Genomic DNA, 12,636 nt, shown 5'->3' with positions numbered 1-12,636 from the left:
CCCTTCGAGCCTGCTCCGCCATTTAATGAGATCATGGCTGATCCTCTATCTAAAGACCATGTTCCCACGCTCTCCCCTTAAAACTTAATGCCTTTTGTGTCTAGAAGCAGAGGACATAACTAACTCAAGAAAATATGTCTCTCAGGTAGGTTTTAAGCTTGTGTTTTTGCAAACATGAAAAAAGGAGATAGGCATCTCTCTCGCTCGCTCTCAACTGTGAAAACTAGTTACAGGAAAATCAAAAAGTCCGGATTACAGAGAGGTATAGTAAAAGGTACGAGAGCTCCGTACACGGCCACAGATCCAGGCGTCCCAGGTGCAGGAACCCGTACAAGGCCACAGATCCAGGAATGGCCACTAATATGAAGTAAAAAACTTACCTGAACCTACTCCTGCATTTTGCCAGTTAACAGAGATTTCCAGTTATTTAGGTGCCGGTAAATCGAGAGTTTCCTGTACTTGGTACAAAGGATAAACATATCTTACTCCCACTATCACCTGGAGCTCTCTCCCTCCCGCAGATGGGACCACCACCACCTCCAATTCCCCTCCAAGTCACACGCCATCTTGACTCGGCAATATATCGTTATTCCTTCATCGTCATTGAGCCAAGGACGCTGCAGTTCAAGAAGGCAGCTCACCACCATCTTCATAAGGGCAATTCGGGGATGGGCAATAAATTCTGGCCTCGGCAGCGATGCCCACATCCCGGGAATGAATTTAAAAAAAAATTATCTTCCTCCCCCCTCCTCCCCAAAGTGCTGACTCCTTGCTGGGATACAGTCCGTCATGCACCAGATGACCGCTCCAGTACCTCACTCAAGGGGACATTCTTCGCCGGTTAGTCAACACCACGAGAATGGCCAGGTTGTCCAGCTCAATCCTGCCCCCTCCACAACATGTCCACACCTCCAGAGGAGATCACTGGGATAGCTACCAGGAGTGGGAAATCCTGTCCGGTGTTGCCCTCCCTAACTGGGGAATGGGCCATGGTCATACCCCTGCCACAGTCCCAAAACAAGCGCTCTACTCAGAGCTCCGGCACGGCAAGAGCGCCCCAGGTGGGCAGAGGAAACGCTTCAAGGACACCCTCAAAGCCTCCCTGAAAAACTGCAACATCCCCACCGACACCTGGTAATCCCTGGCCCAAGACCGCACAAAGTGGAGGAGAAGCATCCGGGAAGGCGCCGAACACCTCGAGTCTCTTCGCTGGGAGCAAGCGGAAGCCAAGCACAAACAGCGGAAGGAGCGCACGTCAACCCAAGCACCCCACCCACCCGCCCCTTCAACCACCGTCTGCCCCACCTGTGACAGAGACTGTGGGTCCCGCATTGGACTCAGTCACCTGAGAACTCATTTTTAATGTGGAAGCAAGTCATCCTCGGTTCCGAGGGACTGCCTAAAAGGAAGTCATGAAATCTGGACTTCTCCGAGACTGTGTTTGTTCAGCTGAGGTATTGGTGAGCAATGAGCTGATAGTTACATCCATTGTAAACCAAGGGCAGTGTTCAGAAGTACATCAGAACGTGTTTGCCAATAACCTAGTGGGTAGATGCAATAAAGAAAACAGGTGGGTAGATGCAATAAAGAAAACCAGGTCATATCTATGGGGAGATCTCATCAAATATAGGAATTGTTTCCCACACGAAGTGTAGTATTAGGCTGCGCAGATCAGAAAAAAAGAACTTGCATTTTATAAAGCGTCTTACAGCCAATGAAGTACTTTTGAAGTGTAATCACTGTTGTAATGTGGGAAACACGGCAGCCAATTTGCGCACAGCAAACTCCCACAAACAGCAATGAGATCATGACCAGACAATATTTTTTTTTAAGTAACGTTGGTTAGGGGTAATTTTTGGGCAGGACACGGAGAAAAGTCTTTGCCACGGGATCTTTTACGTCCACCCGAGAGCGCAGACTCGGTTTGATGTCTCATCCGAAAGACGGCACCTCCGGCAATGCAGCACTCCCTCGGTACTTCACTGGGAGTGTCGGCCTGGATTCTGTGGTCTAGTCTCTGGAGTGGCACTTGAACCCACGACCTTCTGACTCGGAGACCAGAGTGCGACCCACTGAGCCACGGTTGACACCTTGGAAAGCTCCAGATTCCTTCCCAGGTAGCTTCTCCCAGTCAGGGCGACAGTTAGGGTACTACAGTTGCCCGGGTGCTCCCTGGGCAAGAGACAGAATCACAGAATCCCCACTGGGCAGATAGAGGCCATTCGGCCCATCGAGCCTGCACCGACACATATCCCCGCCCTATCCCCGTAACCCCACATATTTAATCCCCTAACACTAAGGGTCAATTTATCATAGCCAAATCAACCTAACCCGCACATCTTTGGACTGTGGGAGGAAACCGGAGCACCCGGAGGAAACCCACGCAGACACAGGGAGAATGTGCAAACTCCACACAGACAGTCGCCCGAGGCCGGATTTGAACCCAGGTCCCTGGCGCTGTGAGGCAACAGTGCTAACCACTATGCCACCGTGCATCGGCGAACATCGGCTCGGATCCTATTCCTGACTGCTATCCAGTGATCGCTGGGGTTGGGGGGCGGGTGGGGGGGGGGGGGGGGGGAGGAAGGGGAAGAGAGTAGAAGAGCACGTGGGGGAGGCAGGTGACAATAGGAATAGGCTCGACAGCAAAACCGCTGTTGGGCAAGATTCTGTTAATACGCTGAAGGTAAGCATGCAGGTGCAGCAGGCGGTTAAGAAGGCAAATGGTATGTTGGCCTTCGTAGCGAGAGGATTTGAGTACAGGAGCAAGGATGTCTTGCTGCAGGTATACAGGGCCTTGGTGAGACCACACCTTGAGTATTGTGTGCAGTTTTGGTCGCCTTAACTGAGGAAGGATGTTCTTGCCATGGAGCGAGTGCAGCGAAGATTCACCAAACTGATACCTGGGATGGCAGGAATGACGTATGAGGAGAGATTGGGTCGATTGGGCTTATACTTGCTGGAGTTGAGAAGAATGAGAGGGGATCTCATTGAAACTTATAAAATTCTAACAGGACTAGACAGACTGGATGCAGGAAGGATGTTCCCGATGGTCGGGGAGTCCAGAACCAGGGGACACAGTCTAAGGATAAGGGGTAAGCCATTTAGGACAGAGATGAGGAGGAATTTCTTCACCCAGAGAGTGGTGAACGTGTGGAATTCTCTACCACAGAAGGCAGTTGAGGCCAATTCATTAAATATATTCAAGAAGGAGTTAGATATATTTCTTAAGGCTAAAGGGATCAAGGGATATGGGGAGAAGGCAGGGACAGGGTACGGAATTTGGATGATCAGCCATGATCTCATTGAATGGCGGAGCAGGCTCGAGGGGCCGAATGGCCTACTCCTATCTTCTATGTTTCTATACTCACATTCTATCCTCGCACGTGAAGACTGGCCATTGGGGCAAGGCACCAGAGAGGAGTCTGCTACAGTGTATTATATTATATGCTAAATAAATGGCGTCATTTGATTAGGTAGCATTGGGAGCAGCCTTTCACGTGCGAGTTCCTGTTAAGACAATATCCTGACTCTGAAGTAGAAGCTGAGTGAGACTCTACACTATTCCAGAGAGGGAAAGCGAGACCACGAGCAAGATCTTCCAGCAGGGCAGAGGAAAAAAAATGAAGCAGAATTCTGAAAGAAGTAACTCAAAAAAAAAAGTGGTTTCCCTTGTCGGATGAAGGAAGGGAGAATTTACACAGCACCTTTGCCGTCAGCAGACAAAGTCAATGACGAGCAATGAGTCACGTCGGCTTTTACTGTACTTCAGTCAATCCGCTCCAACCTTCATACGAGGAAGCAGAGGCAAAGCACTGACATCATTCTTCTTAAATAGAAACAGAAAACACTTGCAGTAAACAGCAGGTCCTCCAGAAAGGAAAGCACTTGCATTTACATAGCGCCTTTCACGACTTCTGGATGTCCAAAAGTGCTTCCCAGCCAACAAGAGCGTAGTCACTGCTGTACTGTAGGAGAATCGGAAGAGGAAGGAAGGAAGGAAGGGAGGGCTGGTTCTTAATTTCAGATTCTCAGTACTGGCAGTTATTTCCCCCCCCCCCCCCCACCCCATCATCCTCTGACTCAATTTTGTTTCGTAAACAAACTATGGGATCTTTCTTTGCACTGTATTTCAAACCATTTCTCCCCCCCCCCCCCCCCCAAAGTGAGAATAATGTGTTCAGAAAGCTTTTCCGACACTCGAGGGATAGAGCAACTTACAGCAGATGCAAAGTATCTTCGGTCCGCTGAACTACGCGGTGAAACGCTTCAACGCCCGTCGGTCTACGATGCTACCTTTGGGACAACGCCAACAATGGAATGGTCTCGGCGCCACCCACTCCCAACATCTCCCCACAAGAAAGAAATTGCTCCTAACAGCTCTCCTCACTCTCAGTAACAATGGCGCCAACCAGAAGAAGAAAAGACTTACATTTCTAATGGCGCCATTTACGACCACCGGACATCTCAAAGCGCTTTACAGCCAATGAAGTACTTTTGAAGTGGAGTCACTGTTGTAATGTGGGAAACGCAGCAGCCAATGTCCCACACACAGCAATGTGATAATGACCAGATAATCTGGTTTTGTTATGTTGGTTGAGGGATAACCATTGGCACACACACACACACACACTTTGTTAAAAAAGACCTCCATTAAATCTCCTCTTAGCTTTCTCTACACCAGCGGGAATAGCCCCAAGCAATGTTCCCTCCAATCCTTTTTAAGATTCTTTAACGGGCTGCGCATTAAATGGGAAAAACCAGGAGCGCCGCACAGCTTAAAGGGACCATTGGTCCCAAGTATCTCAAGATTCTCCTCATAACTATTTTCTGATCCCCAATACCATCCTTGTTCTTAAGACACCCATTCGCTATCTGGAAAAATGGTGCAAAAGAGATTTACTAGAATGATACCAGAACTGAGAGGTTATACCAATCGGGAAATATTGATCAGGCCGAAGCTCTTTTCTCTAGAAAGGAGAAGATTGGAGGGCGACCTGATGGAGATCTTCAAGATTATGTAGAGAAGATGTCTGCACTTGCGGGCAAGGCCAGAACAGGGCGCCATAAATATAAGATAGTCACTAATAAATGCAGAGGAATTCAGGAGGACCTTCTTTACCCAGAGAGTGGAGAGAATGGGGAACTTGCTACCACAGGTTACCTGTCCTATTACCATCTCGTCTCACCTTGAATATCTCTTAATGTCTCTTCTTTCATCCCCTCCCCCATTTCCCAGCCCCCCAAACTGCCTTTTGTTTCATTTCCTGCCTTTTCTCTCAGTTCTGACGAAGGGTTTCGACCCGAAACGTTGACTCTGTTTCTGCCTCCACGGATGTTGCCCTGGCCTGCTGAGTTTTTCCAGTGTTTTCTGTTGCTACCACAGGGAGTAGTTGAGGCAAATAGCACACATGCATTCAAGGGGAAGCTGGGTAAGCACCCAAGGGAGAAAGGAATAGAAGGGGGCGAGATGAAATGGGGTGGGAGGAGGCTCGTGTGGAGCATAAACATCGACATAGACCTGTTGGGCCGAATGGCCTGTTTCTGATCTGTAAATACTTTGTAAAAAAAAAAAAAATGTACGGTTGCATTCAGCCTCTACTTCAACACCTAGTAGGGTCAGGAGAGCGTCGCAACACTGGAAGTCATCAATATAAACCTGCTCCCAAACATTCCCCAATATTCTCTAATAAAGTGGCACCACTTTGTTATATACACGCTGTAGCTTTAAATACTCAAGGGAGGGCACCACGCGCACCTGGGCAATGCGCACAAAAAACAATTAGCATTTAGCGAGCTACCTGGGAAAGCAAATTGTTTCCAATTAAGCCGAATCAGCCTCGTTGTCCAAGTCAGCCTGCTCGTGACACGGGTCACGCACTGGCCAATAATACCTGGCCTATGAAAAGGGCTGCAGGGATTTGTAAACAGGCCGCCCACAGGGCAGCTGGTTTAAAAGGCGGCCAGTCGATCACAAGCCCGCCACTCCGGTGCCCAACATCACGTGTGAGGAGACCATTTCTTTTTTTAAATCACCAGGCACACACAAGGATTTAGGAAACCAAAAGAGATGGGCTTGCATTTATTACACCTCAAACATCTTGGAACCTGCCCTGTATCTATAAGAACACAAGAAAGCAAGGACAAGGAACAGGAGTAGGCCATTCGGCCCCTCGAGCCTGCTCCGCCATTCAATAAGATCATGGCTGATCTTCTACCTCAACTCCACTTTCCTGCCCGATCCCCATATCCCTTGATGCCCCTAGAGTCCAAAAATCTATCGATCTCAGCCTTGAATATACTCAACGACTCAGCATTCACAGCCCTCTGGGGCAGAGAATTCCAAAGATTCACAACCCTCAGTGAAAATACTCCTCCTCATCTCAGTCTTAAATGGGCGACCCCTTATCCTGAGATTATGCCCCCCCTAGTTCTAGACTCTCCAGCCAGGGGAAACAACCTCTCAGCATCTACCCTGTCAAACCCCCTCACTATCTTAAACATTTCAATGAGATCGCCTCTCATTCTTCTAAACTCGAGAGTATAGGCCCAAGCTACTGAATTACTGGCTGTTGCTATGTGGGTGAACAAGGCAGCCATTTTGCGGACATCAAGATTCCCCAAACCAGCAGGAGATGAATCGCCTGTGAACTTGGTTTATGGCGGCGTTAGTTGGCCAGGCCATCTGGAGAACTCACTATCCTTCCAAGGCAAAATGCTGCGGATGCTGGAAACCTAAAATAAGTGCTGGAAAACCCTCAGCAGGTCAGGCAGCTTTCGTGGAGAGAGAAACAGAGTTAACGTTTCAGGTCGATGAACAGTTCTGACGAAAGGTCACCGACCCAAAACGTTAACTCTTGTTTCTCTCTCTGCGGATGCTGCCTGACCCGCTGAGGGTTCGTCAGCATTTTCTCTTTTTAATTTCAATTTTTTTCTTACACTGCCATGGGATCTTTTAACTCCCATCGGAACAGGTAGGGGACGACCTCAGTTTAATGTCTCAGGAGAAGGGACGACACTTTGAACAAGGCAGTACTCTTCACCGCACTTTAGGAAGGATGTGAAGGCCCTTGAGAGGGTGCAGAGGAGATTTACCAGAATGGTTCCAGGGATGGGGGATCTTAGCTACAAGGACAGGTTGGAGAAGCTGGATTTGTTTTCATTAGAGCAAAGGAGGTTGAGGGGTGATTTGATAGAGGTGTACAAGATTATGACGGGTTTGGATAGGCTAGACGGGGAAAGGCTGTTCCCACTAGTTGATGGTACAAGGACTAGGGGACACAGATTTAAGGTTTTGGGCAAGAGATACAGGGGGGATGTGAGGGAAAACTTTTTTACACAGCGAGTGGTGAGGACCTGGAACTCGCTGCCGACGGAAGTGGTGGAAGCGGAGACACTCAATGTTTTCAAGGGGAGACCGGATAGGCACTTGAGGGAAATAAACTCTCAGGGCTACGGGGATAGAGCGGGGGAATGGGACTGACTGGATTGCTCTACAGAGAGCCGGCACGGACTCGATGGGCCGAATGACCTCCTTCTGTGCCGTTATGACTTGCATTTATATAGCGCCTTTCACGAGCACCAGACGTCTCAAAGCGCTTTACAGCCAACGAAGTACTTTTTGAAGTGGGGTCGCTGCTGTAATGTGGGAAATGCGGCAGCCAATTTGCGCACAGCAAGGTCCCACAAACAGCAATGTGATAATGACCAGATAATCAGTCAGGGTTGCGCTGGAGTGTGAGCACAGAGAGAACGCAAGTGTTGGACAATGGTGCTGATTGTTGGGATCCAAAAGGATACCGCTCGACATCCTCAAGACGCCATAGGAGGCAGCACAAAATGCGCCATTCGGAAATCAACTAATTGCCCAGAGGAGGGAAGAAACAATTTTAATAAACATGTAGCACAACAAATGCCACCTGTACTGTACTTCTTGGCTACGAACTCAGTCGGAATGCATTAGAAAGCTTGCCGACAAGGTCATGACAAAACACAACTTGCATTTATACAACGGCTTTAACACAGGAAAGCATCCCGAGGAACGTCACAGGCATGTCATCAGACACAAATTAACACCAAAGGGAGAGATATCCAGAGGGGCGATTAAAAGGTTACGTTTTAAGAAGGGTCTCCAAAGGATCCAGGGACTTGAGCACATAAAAAGCTAGGCTGACACTCCCAGTGCAGAACTGAGGGAGTGCTGCACTGTCGGAGGTGCCGTCTTTCAGATGAGGCGTTAAACCGAGGCCCCGTCTGCTCTCTCAGGTGGATGTAAAAGATCCCGCGGCCACTATTTCAAAGAAGAGCAGGGGGGAGTTCTGCCCGGTGTCCTGACCAACATCTATCCCTCAACCAACATCACTAAAACCAGATTATCTGGTCATTATCACATTGCTGTTTGTGGGAGCTTGCTGTGCGCAAATTGGCTGCCGTGTTTCCCACATTACAACAGCGACTCCACTTCAAAAAGTACTTCACTGGCTGTAAAGTGCTTTGAGACGTCCGGTGAAAGGCGCTATATAAATGCAAGTCTTTCTTTTAAGCAGGAGGAGTGGCAGAGAGGCTTAGAGAAGGAATTCGAGAACTTTAGGGCCTAGACAGACGAAGGCACGGCCGCTGATGGTAGGGCGAACAGATCGGGGGGGGGCGGGAAGGGGGGGAAGGACGCACAAGAGGCAAGAGTTGGAGGAAGTGTGTTCTGGGAGGAGGTTACAGTCAACCGACTTAGACGATGGGCCTCAATTCAACCTTAAACCTGTTGCAGACACTGTGAAACTGGGACACGAGGCGGAACAAAACCAACTCCAGCTCCAAACAAAATTTAAAATGTAAACGTTCCAATTAAAAACACCACATAAAATGAAAAACTAGATTTCAAATACAACAGACACAACAATATAAACGAAACTGCAAATCACATAGGCAAGGGTTACAAGGCAGGAATCTAATTAAAGCATTCAGATACTAAAACATCTAGATCAAAGCTTAAACATCTGAAGCCCCCTCAGACTAGATTGGGACATTGGCATTACTCCAGGGCATCTGTTATTTGTATACCACATCTTGGAGTTTATGGGGGCGAGACAACTCTTAACTCAGTGTCACTGCTGATGCGATTCAACAATGTTTGTGTCAAACAAATTGTGTTAAAGCGTGGTTCCTTCTAACTGCAGCGTATGGGGAGGGGGGGCGAGAAGAGTTGAAGAGAAGGGTTTGGGGACAACAAGGATTAACCCCCTCCCTCTCCCAATCTCTGCTGTACTAACGAGGGGAGGGAAAAGAAATACATTGAGGGGCACAAAGGCAAATATCAGTGTTCGAGGCCCAGCACTGGTTCTTGGCCGTGGATGTGTGGGGCCCACGTACGAAAAGAAGACCTCTGCACTCAGCCTTCCTATAGCTCACCAAAAATTTACAAAACAACATCCCATTTAGAAATATTTTCCGAAGGTGGGAGAACAGAACAACTACCGTCTACTTAATTGAAAAAGTGTTTTAAATAAACAAAAACAATCTCAAAATGAAACAGGAGCACCAAAAAAAATTCAAACAGTAGGCGAGTATGATAAATGGTATTTAAACTGCCTTTTGAAAAGGTGTAACAAAGAGTGAATAACACCAAAAAAGTTATATATATTTTAAATCTTTGCGTAAAGGTTACAAGATTTTTGCAATGGGTAATTCTCCAAATTTGAAGTGCATTTTTAAAAATGGATTTTACTGCAACATCTACATTATGAATTGCAGCTTCGTTCAATCTAATGTTAGGGGTGAAAAGCAAAACGATACTTAAAAACAGGCGGATTTAAAAGTGCGATTAAAAAAAAAGCAACACATTTTAATGATAACCTCTTCATTCCCTCCTCCCTCTTACCTTTGCATGGCTGAGTGTGAGATGTGCTCCTGAATGAAATGCATTCACTCCAGTTAATAACACCAAAGGGAGGGAGGGGGGAGCAATTTCAAAGGTGAATTACAAGGGGTTTGGGGGGGGGGGAAGCAATAGTGACTGAGGGTGGGGGTCCCAGAGCGATTAAAGAGCTGATGCCTTGACCAGCAAGGTTTGCACACTCTCTTTCTTCCCCCCACGAACGCACCAGGCTGGGGAAATTCCTGCAGGAGCCCCGGAGTTGCGAACGATTCAGGATTAAAGGGCTGCAGCTCCCGCGCCTGCGCACACCGACCGCTGTCCAATAGGGTGACGTAATCCCTGTAGTTTCTTAAAGGGGCCGCGCATCCCAACTTTTTTTCCCCACTCGCTATTCAAACGTGGGCGTCGCTGGCAAGGCCAGCATTTATTGCCCATCCCCTAATTGCCCTCGAGAAGGTGGTGGCGAGCCGCCTTCTTGAACCGCTGCAGTCCCGTGTGGTGAAGGTGCTCCCGCAGCGCTGTTAGGGAGGGAGTTCCGGGATTTTGACCCAGGGACGATGAAGGGTCGGCCGATATACTTCTAAGTCAGGGTTTGTGTGTGTGACTTGGAGGGGAACTTGGAGGTGGTGGTGTTCCCATGCGCCTGCTGCCCTTGTCCTTCTAGGTGGAAGAGGTCGCGGGTTTGGGAGTTGCTGCAGTGCATCTTGTAGATGGTACACACTGCAGCCACGGTGCGCCGGTGGTGGAGGGAGTGAATGTTTAAGGTGGCGGATGGGGTGCCAATCAAGCGGGCTGCTTTGTCCTGGATGGTGTCGAGCTGCTTGAGTGTTGTTGGAGCTGCACTCATCCAGACAAGTGGAGAGTTGAGGCAAGTTGAGGCCAATTCATTAAATATATTCAAGGAGTTGGATATATTTCTTCAGGCTAAAGGGATCAAGGGATATGGGGAGAAAGCAGGGACAGGGTACTGAATTTGGATGATCAGCCATGATCTCATTGAATGGCGGAGCAGGCTTGAGGGGCCGAATGGCCTACTCCTGCTCCTATCTTCTATATTTCTATGTTTCTATTCCATCACACTCCTTGTGCACACTAAAACTGTAACTAAAAAACCATTAAAGAAAACTTAACAACCTAAATTAAAATTTGGTTGTCCCGGGGGCGATGACGCACTCCAGTCCCTGCGGTGCCCACCGGTCGCGGAAGGACTCGAGCGTGCCGGTGGACACCGCGTGCTCCATCTCCAGGGCCACCCGGCCGCGAACGTGGCCGTGGAAGAGAGGCAGGCAGTCGGGCCGAACGACCCCCTCGACCGCCCACTGCCTGGACCAGTTGATGGCCTCTTTGGCCAGGCCCAGGAGCAGTCCCACAGTCTGAGTCCATGGTCTCTAAATTGTCTGGCTGCTTGTCCGACATGAGCAGAAATTTTCTCCAATTAAATATTGGGAAGACCGAAGCCGTTGTTTTCGGTCCCCGCCACAAACTCCGTTCCCTCGCCACTGACTCCATCCCTCTCCCGAACATCTGTCTGAGGCTGAACCACACTGTTCGCAACCTTGGTGTCATATTTGACCCTGAAATGAGCTTCCGACCACATATCCGCAGCATAAATAAGACCGCCTACTGCCTGATGGGGCGGTGGATACAGATTCAACAGTAGCCTTCAAAAGGGAATTGGATAAATACTTGAAGGAGAAAAAATTGCAGGGATTTGGGGGGAAGAGCGAGGGAGTGTGACTGACTGGATTGCTCTTCGAAAGAGCCGGCGCAGACTCGATGGGCCGAATGGCCTCCTTCTGTGCTGTACTATTCTGTGATTCTATAATCTATAATCTTAGAAAAATAGGAGCAGGAATAGGCCATTCGGCCCTTCGAGCCTGCTCCGCCATTCAATATGATCATGGCTGATCCTCTATCTCAATACCATATTCCCGCTCTCTCCCCATACCCCTTGATGCCTTTTGTGTCTAGAAATCTATCTATATCCTTCTTAAATATATTCAGTGACTTGGCCTCCACAGGCCTCTGTGGTGGGGAATTCCACAGGTTCACCACCCTCTGAGTGAAGAAATTTCTCCTCATCTCAGTCCTAAATGTCCTACCCTGTATCCTGAGACTGTGACCCCTCGTTCTAGACCCCCAGCCAGGGGAAACATCCTCCCTGCATCCAGTCTGTCTAGCCCTGTCAGAATTTTATACGTTTCAATGAGATCCCCTCTCATTCTTCTAAACTCTAGTGAATACAGGCCTAGTCGACCCAATCTCTCCTCATACGACAGTCCTGCCATCCCAGGAATCAGTCTGGTGAACCTTCGCTGCACTCCCTCTATGACAAGTCTATCCTTTCTTAGGTAAGGAGACCAAAACTGCACACAGAACTCCAGGTGTGGTCTCACCAAGGCCCTGTATGTCAAATGGATGTCAAGCTCCACATTGGCCTTTAGCCACCTCGGCTTACATTCGGAAATTCCCTGTATAAGCTCGTCCGCCTTCAAACCTCTCTCTCCCGCTTTAAGACCCTCCTTAAAACCCACACGCGATCAAGTTTCTGGTCAGCCCTCCTCACATCTCCTTCTATGGCTTGGCATCAATTTACAGGCCAAATCCTTGGCGATGTGAAATCTGCATCTTTCGCTCTCTGTTCGGCTCTTCCAAAGATAATGCTACCCAACTCAAACAATCTTTACGGAGGTAAATTGGGGTTACAAAAATGACATAGAATTGAGTTGATCAAATGGCAGGGGAAGAAATATCACACTAACCCA

At 48.5% G+C, this 12,636-nt stretch overlaps 1 protein-coding gene across 1 annotated transcript in view; it reads right to left on the bottom strand.

Moving 5' to 3' along the window:
- The window catches only part of LOC147099471 (transmembrane protein 184B-like), a 91,865-nt gene extending 81,690 nt beyond the window's left edge, over nucleotides 1-10,175 (bottom strand). The window contains 1 exon segment of the mRNA XM_085969645.1: nucleotides 9,875-10,175. The gene's annotated coding sequence lies outside the window, so the exon portion shown is untranslated.
- Between the last annotated feature and the right edge of the window lie 2,461 nt (nucleotides 10,176-12,636).

Source organism: Somniosus microcephalus, chromosome 28, assembly GCF_052327205.1.
Source record: "Somniosus microcephalus isolate GS21.2 chromosome 28, FLI_Smic_1.0, whole genome shotgun sequence".
NCBI classification, from domain to species: domain Eukaryota; kingdom Metazoa; phylum Chordata; class Chondrichthyes; order Squaliformes; family Somniosidae; genus Somniosus; species Somniosus microcephalus.
Note: the sequence above shows the minus strand (reverse complement) of the source record. Positions and strands in the feature narration are given on the sequence as shown.